Below are 15,972 nucleotides of genomic sequence, written 5' to 3'. Positions count from 1 at the left end.
TACGTTCTTCAGGGAGCCGCGAGTCACTCAGCAGGGCTCAGGTGTTCCAAGGCGAATCTGCCGGACAGTCCCAGAGCACCCCTTGTTATAGGGCGACTCCTCTTTGATGTCCGGAGTCTGAGCAGGCAGGGGTCTTGTCACCTGGGGGTCCCTTGTTGGGCTTTCCTGCCATTGTCTTTTGATCCTTCCAGGGCCGGGTCGGGAGGAGTCCCAGACACCCAGCAGGCGTGGAGCCAGCCCTAGGGGAGGCCGGCAGGTCGATCGAAACCCACCGTCCCAGGGAAGTGCAGAGGTGTGATAGAAACTGCTCCTCCCTCTCTCATCCCAAGGGGAGCGTGATGTCCTCCAGCCGGAGTGGCGCCTCTAGGCCAGGGTCACGCTGGGGCCGGGCGGCCATTTTGGGTGCATGAAGTGGGCACGCGGGCCCGGTGTGGCCGAAGGGAGGAAGGCCACGGACGGGGAAGTCCGGGTTGGCTGCGTGTGAGTTCTGGTGGGCAGGATCGGCTAGGCCGTGGTTTTGGGGGCTGGTGTGAGGTGCAGGGGTCAGGTCTAGCTATGTTACGAGGGCCGGGTCTAGCACGCGTCCCCCCCAGCTGAAAGCCGGAGAGAACTACCCATCCTCTTGGGGGTTCTCTTCGCTGAGGCGGAAGAACCGGGAGAGGCCATCGGCGTTGGCGTGGTCAGTCCCAGGGCGATGTTCCACGGTGAAATCCATCCCCTGGAGGGAGATTGACCACCGCAGTAGCTTGGGGTTTTCTCCTCGCATCTGCATGAGCCATCGCAAGGGGCGATGGTCGGTTTGGACCTTGAAATGGGTGCCGAACAGGTAAGGGCGTAGTTTCTTGAGGGCCCAGACTACGGCGAATGCCTCGCGCTCGATGGTGCTCCATCTCTGTTCCCTGGGCAACAACCTTCGGCTGAGGAAGGCTACGGGCTGGTCTAGGCCTTGGTCATTTACCTGGGAGAGGACTGCCCCGATGCCATGCTTGGAGGCATCAGTTTGTACCACAAACTCTTTGGAGTAGTCGGGGACCTGGAGGACGGGGGCAGTACACATGGCTGCTTTCAGTGCCTCGAACGCCTCTTGGCAGGCAGGGGACCACTGCACCTTCTTGGGCTGTTTTTTGGACGTGAGTCCCGTGAGGGGACCGACCAGGCTGCCGTAATTCCGGATGAATCTCCGGTAGTAGCCCGTGAGGCCCAGAAAGGCTCGGACCTCCGTTTGGCTAGTGGGGGGTTCCCAGGCTAGGATGGCGTCGATTTTGGGCTGTAGAGGGGCGACCTGCCCGCATCCGACCTGGTGCCCCAGGTAGGTTACCGAACCTTGCCCAATCTGGCACTTGCTGGCTTTCACGGTGAGGCCTGCCTGGCGCAGGGCGGTTAGCACCCTCCGAAGGTGCTGGAGGTGCTCACTCCACTCAGAGCTAAAAACTGCGATATCGTCAAGATATGCAGCACTGAATTTTTCCAGCCCGGCCAGGACTCTATTCACCAGTCGCTGGAAGGTGGCCGGGGCATTTTTCATCCCGAAGGGCATCACGCAAAAGCGATAGTGCCCATCCGGGATGGAGAAGGCGGACCGCTCCTTGGCTCCCTCTGTGAGCGCAATTTGCCAGTAGCCGCAGGTGAGATCGAAGGTGCTGAGGAACCGAGCAGCCCCGAGCCGGTCAATGAGCTCGTCGGCTCGGGGAATGGGGTGGGCATCAGCTCGGGTGACTTCATTGAGTCCCCGGTAGTCCACGCAGAAGCGGAGTTCTGGTGCGACCCCGGGGGCAGCTGCTTTTGGGACCAAGACCACGGGGCTGGCCCAGGGGCTGTCTGAGGGTTCGATCACGCCTAGGGTCAACATTTTTGAGACTTCGGCTTGGATACAGGACCAGACCCGATCAGGGACCCGGTAGGCCCGGTGTCTCACTGGCGGGCTGTCCCCGGTATCCACGTCATGGACACACCAGTCGGTGACCTTAGGGACCAGGGAGAAGAGGTCCGAAAACTGCCCTAGGAGCTGGCGGCAATCCTCACGTTGCTGGGGAGTGAGAGACGGGGAGAGGTTCACTCCCGTCCTTCTCCTTGGTGCACAGGAGATCAGGGAGAGGATCGGACTCCTCCTCGGACCCGTCATCAGTGGCCAGTAGGAGGCTCAGCTCTGTTCGCACAAAGTGGGGCTTGAGGCGGTTCACGTGGAGGACCCGGAGGGGGTCCCGGGGGGACTGGACGTCCACCAAGTACGTGACCTGGCTCTTCCGCTTAACCACTTTGAAGGGCCCGGTCCATTTATCCTGGAGGGCGCAGGGTTTCACGGGGGCCATGACCCATACCTGCTGGCCCGGCTGAAACTCGACCAGAGTGGCGTTCTGGTCGTACCAGCGCTTCATCTCCTCCTGACTCGCCTCCAGGTTGGCCTCGGCCATCTCTCGGAACCTCCTAGTCTGATTCCGGAGGGTCAGGACGTAACGGAACACATCTTGGGGGGGCCCTCGGGGCGCCGCCTCCCAGCCTTCCTTGACCAGGCTGAGGGGCCCCCTGACGGGGTGCCCGTAGAGTAACTCGAAGGGGCTGAACCCCAAGGATTTCTGGGGAACTTCGCGGTATGCGAATAGGAGGCAGGGGAGCAGGATGTCCCACTTACGCCGGAGGTGCTCTTCCAGGCCCGCGATCATCCCCTTCAGAGTCCGGTTAAACCGCTCTACCAGGCCGTTTCCTTGGGGGTGGTACGGGGTGGTGAACTTATAGGACACCCCGCATTGTTGCCATAAGGACTTCATGTATCGGGACATAAAGTTGGTCCCGCGATCGCTCACGACCTCGCGGGGGAAACCCATGCGGGAGAAGATTCCCATCAATGCCCGGCCCACCACGGGGGCTGTGACGGTGCGCAGGGGAATGGCCTCAGGGTAACGGGTGGCATGGTCCACCAGGATGAGGATGAACCGGTGCCCTTGGGAAGTTGGGGGGTCCAGAGGCCCTACAATGTCGATCCCGACCCGCTCAAAAGGGGTACTGACGACAGGAAAGGGTTGGAGGGGAGCCTTGCGCTTCCCTCCGCTCTTCCAACTGGCCTGGCACGTGGGACAGGACTTGCAGTGGGCTTCTACATCGGCTTTCATCCTGGGCCAGTAGAAGTGGGTCACGAGGCGACTGTACGTTTTGTCCTGGCCCAAGTGGCCTGCGAGGGGAACGTCGTGGGCTAAGCCCAGGAGGAGGTTTCGGAAGCCTAGGGGCACCACCAGCACCCGGCCGGACCCTAGCTCCACCGACTTCTGTTCGCTGTACAAGAGGTCATTCTACCAATACACCCGGTGCGTCCCCGTCTGGTCGCCTGCGGTCTGGGCCTCTGCCTGTTGCCGGGGCCCGACCAGGGAGGGACAGGTAGCCTGCTCTTGGCAGAACTCTTCTCGGGAGGGGCCCCACTCGTGGCGCCACTGGGCTAATTCGGGCAGATCGCCTAACTGGGTGACTTGGGTGGAGTCGGAAGGCGGGGGTTCGTCACTGGCGATCGACCCTTCTGGTGGGGGGATGTGGGGACCCTCGGCCGGGAACATCCTATCTTCAGGGGACGGGGCGTCGTCGACTTCCCCCAGGGGGGTCAGTCGAGCCGCCATGGATCGAGTGGTGGCGCACACCCACTCAGGGAGGCCCATCATCCCTAGGTGGGTCTTGCGCTCGACTTGTCCCCAGGGGGAACTTTCCAGGTCGTTCCCCAGGAGACAGTCGACTGGTTGGGAGGTTCTCACTGCGACCTTCAGTTTACCGACCACCCCTCCCCACTCAAAGGGCACCAGGGCTACCTTACATAGGCTTTCTGTGTTGTCGGCGGAAATGACAGGGCAAAATACGTTGGGGAGGACCTGGTCTTCGTGGACTAAATGGCTGAGGACACCGGTGATGCTGGCCCCAGTGTCACGGAGGGCTTCTACTTGGTGGCCATTGATTGTTACGAGCTGCCCATATTTCTTTGTGTTAGAGGGCAGGAGGCTCCCAGGGACCATCTCTCTATCCCCTAGGGATACTAGGGTCATGGCTGCGGGTTCCCACTCCTCGGCCTCCTCAACCTCCTCCCCCAGTGCTACATTGGCTATCTGTCTAGCGGGGGGTGCTGCCTGGGTGGTGCGTGGGGCCATGAGGCATTCAGGGTCGTTGGCATAATGCCCGGGCTTCTGGCAACGGAAACAAGTGATAGTTACCCGGTGCCCCCGTCTCAGGGGGGGGCGGACACAGCTGGTGGGGGTGCCGGGAAAGGTGGTGGTTGGGACTTCGGGGGACTAGCCTGGGACTCTCTCGGCCCTCTCTGGTTTCCCCCCCTCTCTGGCGGGGTGGTCCCTGACTGGCTCGGGGGTACTCTCCTACCGGGCCCCGGGAGACCCGGGTGTTGGTCCAGCGATCCGCTTCGACAGACAGCTTTCTCGGGTCCGTGAGCTTGCTGTCGAGCAGATGCTGGCGTAGTTCCACAAAGCAGTTCGCAGCCAGGTGTTCCCACAACATAAGGTCGGTTAGTTCTTCCAGGGTGGTTACCTTGCTGCCCTTGATCCACCCATCGAAGGCGCGGCTGAAGAAATTCACATATTCCACCCAGGTGGTACCCGGGATCTTCCTGCAGTCCCGGAACCGCTGGCGGTACATCTCCGGGGTGAGGCTGTACCTTGTGAGGAGGGCCGCTTTCATGTGGTCATAGGAGGTCTGCATGGAGGTGGGTAGGTCGAGCAGGGTGTCTCTCCCTTCGCTCAGGAATCGTCCCCACAACCCAGCCCCCCAATCCTTCTGCGGGACCCGGTGGGAGGTCATGGCGACCTCATAGGCCCGGAACCACTGTTGAATGTCATCATTTTTGTAATATTCTTTGACCACATCCTTGGGGATGTGGACCTTCTGCTCCGCCGGGGCGGCCGCCTCTCGGTTCCCCGGGGGCCACGCTTCTTCGCTTCTTGCTTTTAGCTCTATTTCCTTCAAGCTGCGTTCATGTACCAGTTGAAGTCTCCTCCCCTCGTGTTCTCGTTGGAGTTTCTTCTCTTCTAGTTCTCCTTGTACTCGCATCTGTTCTACTGCTAGTTTTTTCTCGGCTAATTTCAACTCGCCCCCAATTTTGAGCTTAGCTAATTCGAGCTTGTGATGGCGACTTCTTTCTCTGTCTGCGAGTTCCTCCGGGGATAGGCCCCCATCTGGTACGAAGCCTCGCACCTGGTTGCTGCTGTGTTCTCCTTGGGAGGGTCCAGCTTCGTCGTGGGGCTCCCCCGCTCCTTCTGGGCGGGAGGCTCCAGAATCCACCCAAGCTTCCAGTGCCTTTTGCATATCTTCTTTGGTGTTGAGACCAGTCGTAGCGATTTTGCGTTCCTTACAGAATTGCTTAAGTTCTTTGTGTGTGTACTCTTCCAGCTGTTCCACCTGGAACACGGTACTGGTGTCGTTTTCCGTGAGAACCACGGCGTTTCCTTCTGCCATCTTTGTCGGTAGTGCGTCAGCCGTTCACGGTACGATCTCTAGATTATGGGCTCGAATCCCGTCGCTTGCCACCAATGTTAGAAGGCGGCCTCAGAGGGGCCCGGAGGGGGCCCTGACTACCCTGAGACCCACCCTCGAGGTATCGTAGCCGGCCACTGGCGGGAGCCTCCTCAGGAGAGGACTCTCGTATCTAGGATCGTACACTCGGCACCACACGACAGAGGGACACCACACAGGGAGTTCTTAATAGAAAATCTTTATCAGATCGGCGTGGTAGGATCTTTATGATCAGCAAGGCAAATATATACAAGCAGAGCGTGAGCTCACAGAGTCTTGGAGGGGGGTAGGAGGTAGCGGGACAGTCTTTGGGGATATGGATCAAAGGCAGGAGCGTACCCGGCGCACAGCTCACAATCCTCGAGCTGGGGGATACGCTTGTCGTCGTGGGGTCCGGCGGGACCAAGAGAGTCTGTGGGAGCCGCGAGTCACTCAGCAGGGCTCGGATACAAGTTCGGTGGTCTTACGATCTTCGAGGAGCCGCGAGTCACTCAGCAGGGCTCAAGCACAAGTTCAGAGGTCTTACGATCTTCAGGGAGCCGCGAGTCACTCAGCAGGGCTCAAGCACAAGTTCGGAGGTCTTACGATCTTCAGGGAGCCGCGAGTCACTCAGCAGGGCTCAAGCACAAGTTCGGAGGTCTTACGTTCTTCAGGGAGCCGCGAGTCACTCAGCAGGGCTCAGGTGTTCCAAGGCGAATCTGCCGGACAGTCCCAGAGCACCCCTTGTTATAGGACGACTCCTCTTTGATGTCCGGAGTCTGTGCAGGCAGGGGTCTTGTCACCTGGGGGTCGCTTGTTGGGGTTTCCTGCCATTGTCTTTTGATCCTTCCAGGGCCGGGTCGGGAGGAGTCCCAGACACCCAGCAGGCGTGGAGCCAGCCCTCGGGGAGGCCGGCAGGTCGATCGAAACCCACCGTCCCAGGGAAGCGCAAAGGTGTGATAGAAACTGCTCCTCCCTCTCTCATCCCAAGGGGAGCGTGATGTTCTCCAGCCGGAGTGGCGCCTCTAGGCCAGGGTCGCGCTGGGGCCGGGCGGCCATTTTGGGTGCATGAAGTGGGCACGCGGGCCCGGTGTGGCCGAAGGGAGGAAGGCCATGGACGGGGAAGTCCGGGTTGGGTGCGTGTGAGTTCTGGTGGGCAGGATCGGCTAGGCCGTGGTTTTGGGGGCTGGTGTGAGGTGCAGGGGTCAGGTCTAGCTATGTTACGAGGGCCGGGTCTAACAGTTTCTATGGTCATAAGACCTCTCCCTATCTCTAGGGAAATTGCTGCCACCAAGGGACTCTAGTCCCTCCTTTTTACTAGCTCTGTAGAGCTCTAGGGCTTCCCTATCTAAGGCCATCTGCTGCTTTCTGAGGTTGAACTTGTCTTGCTCATACTTCAGCAGTCTCTCTCTCCTCTCCTGGGAGGTTTCCCACCCTCTGTGAGAAGAGACAGAGGTCCCTATAGAGGAGTTAGATTGGACAGATCCCCTTGACAGAGATCTATCCCTTCTAGCCCTACTTCTAACTCTACCTGGAGGAACAAAGAGGGGAGCATTATTGTCATCCATGAGATCTGGGTTCATCAGAGTCTGGTCATTGTCACCAGTCTGGTCAGCATTGGAGGTAGGGTCAGGGGAATTGTTACCCCTAGGCCCACCCTCATGTCTACCTCATCAGGCCCACTAGGCCCTGTGATATCATCCAGCTTAAGTATCTTTATGAGATGCTGGGTGGATGGACGTTTGCCTGTCTTCAGCTTCCTAATGGAACTGAAGGCCCTTAGCTGAGCAAAGGAGAGATCCTCATATTTATAGGGAAGGAGCTCACTGGTTCCTGGTAGGGACCCACTGCTTCCTGGCTGGTTAGACATTACTAATGTCATGTGGTGTATTGCACTACCTACACTAGCGTGGCATACTAAACTCTCTTGAGTTGTAGAAAGGGTGTGCTATCCCTTGACACAGAACTCTAAGTTCAGTAGAACTTACTGTAACTAAACTTGATATTATATGTACCTCTGTTACCTTTAGTGGTTTTCAGTTGATCAATTCAATTGAGATTATCTGGTAAAACAATAGCAAGCTGTAATCCCACATGCTGCACACCAGTGTGAGAAGGTGGCCTGATATATGCTGTCCACTGGTTCTAGTAGGCACCTTGTATCAGTCCAAACAACCCCTTATGGTGATAGGTTAAAGACAACCTTTATTGAAAGCTATCCTAGTGGTAGCTATGGAGAGCAGCCTTCAGGCTAAGTCTTGAAGGAATGTAAAGCAGCTTGTTTTACCAGTCTATAATCTCTTGAATGATCAAATGAAAGGACAACCAGGCCAGGTCTATATTTAAAATATATGTATTTAGGTTAAAACACACCCCTCTAGTCTCTTTATGAGACTGGAGTTCGAAGTACTTCATTTACAAGTGAGCAAGCATCAGTAATAGCACAAATACATGTTTGGGCCCTAGGGGCGTACCAAACCATATACCAAAAAAGTGGTATAAGAACCACGACTGAACTAGACACAAGGCCTAGAGCCTGTAGAATCGCTGGGACCCCAAGGAACCACCCAAGGTAGTGACACAGGGGACCCACGGGCACTGAATGCAGTGTGTGAACACAAAGGCGGTTGGAAATTTAAAGATTAGGAACACTTCTAATCGAGTCAGGACCAAACCCTTTTGGATTTAAGAAGTTCTAGGGCTAGCACCCACTGGAGCACCAGAGTACTCGAGTAACCTCACCCAGGGAAGTCGAGTGCATAGGTGTCTTTTGGTGTCGGGTCGCGTCGTCGATTTCAATGGAAGCCTGCAAAGAACTGCTGCTGCCGTGAAGAGGAGAAGTGTCCGAAGAGATCCAAGCCCGGATCTAGGAAGGAAGGAACCTGAAAGCAGAGGGGACAGAGTCTGGGTCACTTGCCAGTGACCGAGGGCAGGATGGACCAATGCCCACAGATGTTGGGTGCTTCAGGTGGATGGGTGTCTTGACTCTTCAGCCACGAGGTCCAGGAGGCATCGAAGAAGTCCACAAGCCGGATTCAAGCTGTCCCACAAAGTCTGTCGAGTGCTGCAGTGTCGGCGACCAGAATGGACCCAACAAGCCTTGGCAACGGCATGTCACTGGATTTCAGAGAAAGGACTGCGGTGCAGACCAGCAAGGTCTGAGGGACTCACCCAGCAAGGGTAAGTCAGGTCACATCTGGAGCAACCAGGAAAGCCCAAGCAGAAGAGGAGTTGCCTTCATGGGGACCTGTTAGCCAATGGGCTAGTGATCGGGAAGGAGCCTCGAGCGGTCGCACTTGAAACTGGCCCACGGGTCACTGGTGGAGTGGAGGCCAGTAATCTTTTGTGCAGGAGGGGCTCAAGGTTGGGGCTACTGGGAGCCCAAAGCACAACTTCGAGGAGGACCGGGAAGATAGTGTTGCTGCAAAAGTTCACGGTGTCTAGGGGTCACGGTTCCATGTCACCCACGATAGCCACGGGCATCAGCTTTGCTGTGGACTCAGGGTAGCCCCAGGAAAGTTTGGAAATCCACCTCTGGTAAAATTAATACTTGTATAGCGCACTACTCACCCGCAAGGGTCTCAAGGCACTTGTACGAATACCGCTGTGGAACCCATCCTGGCTTTCCCTGTGAGGCGCCCACTCCTGCGCACCCCCAAGGTGGAGGCCAGGCATCCTTAGCGTTGTGGGGGCCGTTGTGGAGATTAAGCAAGCTATTGCCCAGAGTTGCAGAGTGGGACTCCATGATTGGAATGGCACCGAGGCAAGAATTATCAGGTCCGTGGAATTTTTTTTTTGTGAGCCCAAGACCCACCAAAGCGGGGAATTGAACCCTGGTCCCGGGCTAGACTTCTGCATCAGGGTCTGCCATTCTAATCATTGAGCCACACTTCTCCACAATGGTGATGCAAAGACTTCGGCTTCCAGCAGGAGCTTCAGCGATGCAGACCGGTCAGTTGCTTCTTTGGTGCGTGCCAAGCAGGGGAATCACTCCTTGACCCCAAGGGAGATTTCTTCAGTCTTCTAGTCAGGATAAAACGTCGAAGGTCCAGGATGTACGTTGCAGAGTTTCGTCCAGGGTAATCTAAAGTCACAAGGACTGGGTTCCCATACTTATACTAAGTTTGGGGGTTTGACATACTCTAGGGACCCACCTATGGGAGGGTTTGGAAAGAGGGGTGGTTACACCCATTTCCTTTGTCCAGTTTCACGCCAGAGCAGGGGCAGGTAGCCCCTGCAACCGGTTTGAACTGGACTATGCACAGGGATAGCAAACATGCTCCCAGTGCAGGACTTCAAAGCACCAGAGAGTGCTCCCGCCCAGCCCCAATACACATCTGCCTGTCTGAGGAGGTGGTTACACCTCCCTTGACAGGAAACCTATTGTCCAGGCCTCCCCTGCCAGAGTTTCAGTCAGCAGCAGGAGGCCAGACTCGTGTCTGTGGCAGAGGCATCCATTTTGTGATGCCAGGGCTCAGGAAAGTCCTACCGGGTTTGACCAGTGTGAATATTTCTCTCCGTCTAGAAGGGTGGAATGCTACCCCCGCCACCATAACTGGCGGGGGGGTAGTATTCCAAAGCGTTTGACACCAAACACGACATGTCATAAGGAATTAGTTCCGAAAGCTGGGGCTCAGCTCATGCTTGGGCACCCTCCCACACAAAACCAAGCACTCTGCCTTCAGGATTGTCAAGGCCTGCCATAGGAGTGACTTATTGGTTTATATGTGTCTGTATATATAGGTGGATATAGGTAGCCTATACCACTGTAAGGGGTGCTAGCACACCCTTACCCAGGCTGCAGTAGCAGACCTGTGGTGCCATTTTGGAGTGTTTCCCAGGGGTGGCATAATACATGCTTCAGCCCCTGGTAGGCCTCTGAGGTACCTATGCCCTAGGCACATAGTATACCAAAGTATACCATATACTAGAGGCTTATAAGGCACTCCAGAATCCAATTAGATATGTACCTAATGTACATAGAAACCATTGTACAGAGAAAGCAGATAGACTGGGGCCCTGAATAGCAGGATCCCAGTCCAACTAAGTCATAAACCAGCAAAACACCAGGAAAAAAGTGGGGGCAACCATATAGTCAGATTCCACCTTTCTACAGATGGCGCCAGAGCAGATATTGTAACTAAAATCAGACACAATGGCCTTGTAACAGAGGCTCTGACAGAGGATCCGCTGTGTTGCTTAAAGGACTCAGCTGGACTGCTGATGTGGAAGGCCTGCTTTTCTGTTTGTTGCCCTGCTGCCTGCTGCTTTCTGACTCTGCAGAAGGAGAGCTGGACTCTGCCTTCCTTCCAAGTGATCTTGTTGCTTGAACTCAGGGATATCAAAGTCTCTAACCCTGCTCCTGTGCCTGACTCACTGGAAGTGAGTCAGATATTTGCAACACAGATTTCGATGCATCACCTGTCTGTATGTAACCAAACCAGCTAATCGACCAGGTTGGAGAAGTAAAATCGGCGCATCGCATCCGAACGAGCGTTTTGCCTCCTGATATTGACGCATCTGACAGCTTATCGCTGCCGTTGCAGCTTGGTGAGATCAACGTATCTCCTGGACTGAGTGACAGAATCCGACGCATCTCTTGACACCTCTTGACTCCGGCACCCATCCTCAGAATTGATGCATTGCCTTGACTGCGTGAAAAATATCTACTTATCTGTTGCTTGCTACCAGGAAAGAGCCTTTTTGTGGTGTATTCATTGTGTTGCTGTGTGTGTGTATTGCCCAAATACTTTACACATTGCCTCTTTAGATAAGCCTGCCTGCTCTGTGTCAAGTTACCAGATTGTGATCGCAGGCTATCTTTTAGTGTGTATCTATCTTACACTGAATAGGATTGTAGCTTCTGCTTGTACAAGGTTCCTACCAGAAACCCAGTTTCTAACAATGTGCAAAGAGAAAATGCCAGAGAAGTATGTTGCCCAGGTGCAGCATCCCCTGCCCTGTCCAGGGCAGGGAGCAGTGTGTTTTCTCCCATGGTCTGTCTTATCAGAATTGGAAGACAGAAGATGGCCTTGAATTTACAACTGGCCACAATGTCCCTGAAGGAAAGGAAGTTGACCTTGACTTCGGAGGAGGAGATGGACATGCTGACCTATTAGAGGTGCCAGTGTGAGTTGGACTTGAGGTTAAAAAGGGTCTCTCAGTCCAGTGATGATGGTGACAAAGAAAATTAAGTGCCTAATAGAGGTAAAAGAGTTCACATCCCCAAAGACCTGGTACCTAGTTAAGTGAAGGGGTGACATAGGTAAGTAGTTTGCAGCATATGAAGTAGCCCTACATATACACAGAGTCCTACAGGAGGGCCGGGGGACAGTCTGTAGGAGCACATGCTCATTGCTTAAAGGATACCCTATTGGTCCTAGACGTGGCTGACCAGATGGAATATGCCCCCAAGAACGAAGTTTGGTTTGACCCCTGAGGAGTATTTATGGAGTTATCTGCATTTCATGGAACTCCCAGCATGTTGCTAGGTTGGAATGTTATTCCTTGTAAGTTACTGGATTTTCTTATGAGCTGTGAAGCTAAGCTGGAGGTACCTGCTGTTGTTCTTCAATAAAGATACCCTGTCTTCACTAACTGCGTGAAAAGTGGATCTTTACATTGGCGACGAGTTGTTCTGTGCAGGGGGCAGATGATCTGTACCTCCTCCCCTGGATGATTACATTTCGTATTTCTGAGGACCCAATTTCTATAATTTCCACTGCGTATTATTAAATTGGATACCGCGTGCTATTGTAAGTACTTTGCCCTTGCTTGAAAATGGAACTGTATCGATTCCGACATTCAAGGTGCTAAGATTTATTTTGAGACTATTTGGATGTCACTCTGTACCAACTGTCATATTTCTGACTGTATCGGCTTACCCTGTGACTGTTTAATTGATTTATCCCAATGTTTGTGCATTGTCTGGGAGCAGAAATGTTGTTGTGTTGGAAAGAAGAGGAACTGATTGATGTGGAAGCTGAGCAAGAAGCCATTCTACTGGGCCTCGAGATTTCCTTGTACTCTTTGCCGCGCTCCTGCTCCTTCACTCGCGCTGCCCTTCACCGCGCTCCTGCTCCTCCACAAGTGCTGCTCTTCACCGCGCTCCTGCTCCTCCACTCATGCGCTACGTCACAGTAACAAGGGCAACTTTCCTTCGAAATAGATGCAAACTCTATGTTTGGGCAGCCATTTTGTATCTTTAGGAAAGATTCTCTTTATTTTTACTGAGACACGTTGTTCTTTATACAACCAAGAGAGAAAGTCGAAATTTCTTTTTGACTACCAAGCAATGCATCGATTTAATAACACATTTAATTAGAACTGGATGTGACATCTCTTCAAGCAACAACTTGGTTTGTTATTTTCAGTTCTTGTTTTAATTTGTTATCGTAGCTTGTTATTTCTTTAACGTTTGCTTTATTACAAGTGGGACTATAGTTTAATTGTACACTATTACTTATATCAACATTTGTTATGGCAGATCAAGGATTATCTGCGCCCCCCACTTTCCTTCCTACTCCAGGTGATCCTGAAATTCTCTGGAAAGATTAGAAGAAGTTGTTTTTAACTTACATTCTCGCTACAGGTGCAGATAAGTATGGTCCTGTACGTAGGCAAGCAATCTAACTTAACCATTTAGGGGTTGAAGGGCGGCATTTATACGAGGATCTTCCTGAAATTTCCTTAGGAATGGGGGATGGTCAACCTAACAATGTGTATGAAATGACTATGCAGATGTTAGATTTGCGATTCACTACTAAAATCAATGTTGTATTGGAAAGACATACGTTTTTTTGTCGTAAACAAAAGGTTGATGAAGATATTGCAACTTATGTTGCTGCATTACGTGGCCTTTCACTAACTTATCGGTTTGAGGGTTTAGCGGATTCCCTCTTAGATGTGACTAAATTGTTAGGTGTACTAATAATAAAAGAGTACAGGAGAAATTGCTTATTAAGGAACCAATTTTAGAAGAAGCAATACAAATAGCTAAGGGTCTAGAACATACTGATTTATGGATAAAGGATATAGAAAGTTGTAGCAATCCCATGATCTCCAAAGAGCAGGTTGTCAAATGTGCGGAAATTCAAGCAGGATGTATAGATGAAACTAAAGTAACAAACTCATCTACAAAATATATCAATAAGGTCCCTAACAAATTTAGCGATACTACTCGTGCAAACATTGCTACTTTCAATAAACCCCTTAACAAGCCTAGTGATTCCGCTCATGGAAACATTGCTGGAACTGGTGGGACAAATGTTAAATGTTATTGCAGTGGTGCTACTGGGCACATAGCTTTTAGTCCCAGATGTATGGGCAGTATGGGATGTATAGAGCTTGTGGGAAGATGGGACACCTTGCTAAAGTGTGTAGGACAAAAACTCAAATACGAGAAGTGGATGATGTATGTGAAAATGTTCAGGGGTTTATGTTATGTGTTGACGGATTAGATCTTGGATTAGATCATGGTCATACCATTTTGGAGTGTGATATAGTTAGAGAAAGTACACCTCATTTTGTCATGAATTTAGATGAGCATAACGTTACTATGTTAGTAGATTCAGGTAGTCTATATACACTGTTGTCTAGGTAGATGTATTCTAAGATTTGGGGACATGAGGCTAATGTCAAATCCTGGAACAAACCTGATATTAAAGCTGTGGGATATGGTGGAAAAACAATTGATATTTTAGGATTGAAATGGATGGTGATTGCGTTTTGTGGGAAAAGAGTGTATGGGTGAGTGTATTTGACTGAACAAAGATCCAACTTGCTAGGGTGGCGACACCAAAAGTATCTTAATATAATTCTCAATCCTAATGCAGAAGAACCTATTATTTCCACAGTGATACATGATGTTGACGCAACGTATCAGTTGGATCTGATAGAGAAGTACCCACAAGTCTTTTCTGAGGAACTATGAAAACTTTAAAAAAATTCTCACAAGATTATTTTTAAAAAAAATGCAATACCTCTTGTGCATAAGATGAGGAATCTGCCATATTTGATGAGAGATCCCTTACAAAGTGAGCTTGAGAAATTGCTTGCACAAAGTACCATAGAGCCTATTGAGGCCTCAGTATGGTTGGCCCCCATTGTAGTCGCACCCAAGGATGGAGGAAAGAAAATGTGTTTGTGTGTGGACTTACGCGACTTGAATAAAAATATTTGGGTAGACAGGCAACCTCTGCCCAACACCTCTGAGATGCTGACAGCAATGGGTGGTGGTCCAGTCTTTAATGTAATGGATATGTCTGCAGCGTATCACCAGATTAATTAAGAGACACCTCACCTCATTTGTCACGCCGCTGGGTGCATTTCGTTATTGCAAAATGCCTTTCGGTCTAGCATCTGCCTCAGCGGTGTTTCAAAGGGTGATGCAGTGAATCTTTGGGGACATGAAAGATGTCTTGTGTTTCCAAGATGATGTCTTAATTGTGGGGAAAGACAGTGAGCACCATGATTTGGTGATAAATGAAGTTCTCAAAAGAATGCAAACTAATGGGCTTACTGTAAAAAAAGAGAAGTGTCAACTAATCTAGGACACGAGATATGTAAAGACGGCATCAAGCCCAAGAAAAGTATCATTTCAGCTATCAAGGATGCGCCCGCTCCACAAAATAAAGACCAATTAAAGTCATTTTTAGGTCAAGCCGAGTACTACTCGAAGTTTGTAAAGGGATTCACTGAAATAGTTGAACCTTTAAGAGTACAAATGAAAAAAGGGAGTATATTTGAATGGGATACTAATTGCGATCATGCATTTCACATGATAAAAAACAGTATTATGAATGCTCCTACTCTTGGGCATTTTAATATCAAGGCTAAAACTATTGTTACTACTGATGCAAATGTGATTGGGATCGGTGCAGTTTTAATGCAGATGTGTGATGGTGTGGAGAAAGTTATTGGCTTTGCATCGAGAAGGTTGCATGATGCTTAATTGACATATTCCGTAATCGAAAAGGAGGCCTTAGCATGTTGCATAAAGCATATTTTGTGTTTGGACTACCGTTTAAGGTTCGAACTGATCACAAACCCTTAGTCTACCTATTTAAAGGTGGAAGAGGGCTTCAAGGTAGTGTCACTCCACGGAACTCCAGGTAGATGTTGTCGGTGATTGAATACAACTTTGTTGTTGAATATGTTAAAGGATTAAAGAATGTAGTGGCTGATTATTTATCTAGGATGCCAATTGATAGAGTTGCTTCAGATATGGATGATGTAGTTGAGGAAGTGTTTAACACCAACTGCTATGGCGAGGAAGCTACCTTCTCTAAGCAAGAGTGGATGGACGCCATGTCTAACGATGAGATTTTGTAGAATGTGGTTAAGTGTGTCTCCATGGGATGGAGTAAAAGTGTCACGCAAGATACTCGTTTCAAAAGTTACTATCACGTAGAAAGTGAGTTGAGTGTATGCGATGGAAAATTAATGAGAAGGTGTCAGTTTGTTCCACCGGTTGGACTGAGAGGGAAAATTGTGAACATT

The sequence above is a fragment of the Triturus cristatus genome, chromosome 3_2 (genome assembly GCF_964204655.1).
Source record: "Triturus cristatus chromosome 3_2, aTriCri1.1, whole genome shotgun sequence".
NCBI classification, from domain to species: Eukaryota; Metazoa; Chordata; class Amphibia; order Caudata; family Salamandridae; genus Triturus; species Triturus cristatus.
This window is presented reverse-complemented; position numbering follows the sequence as displayed.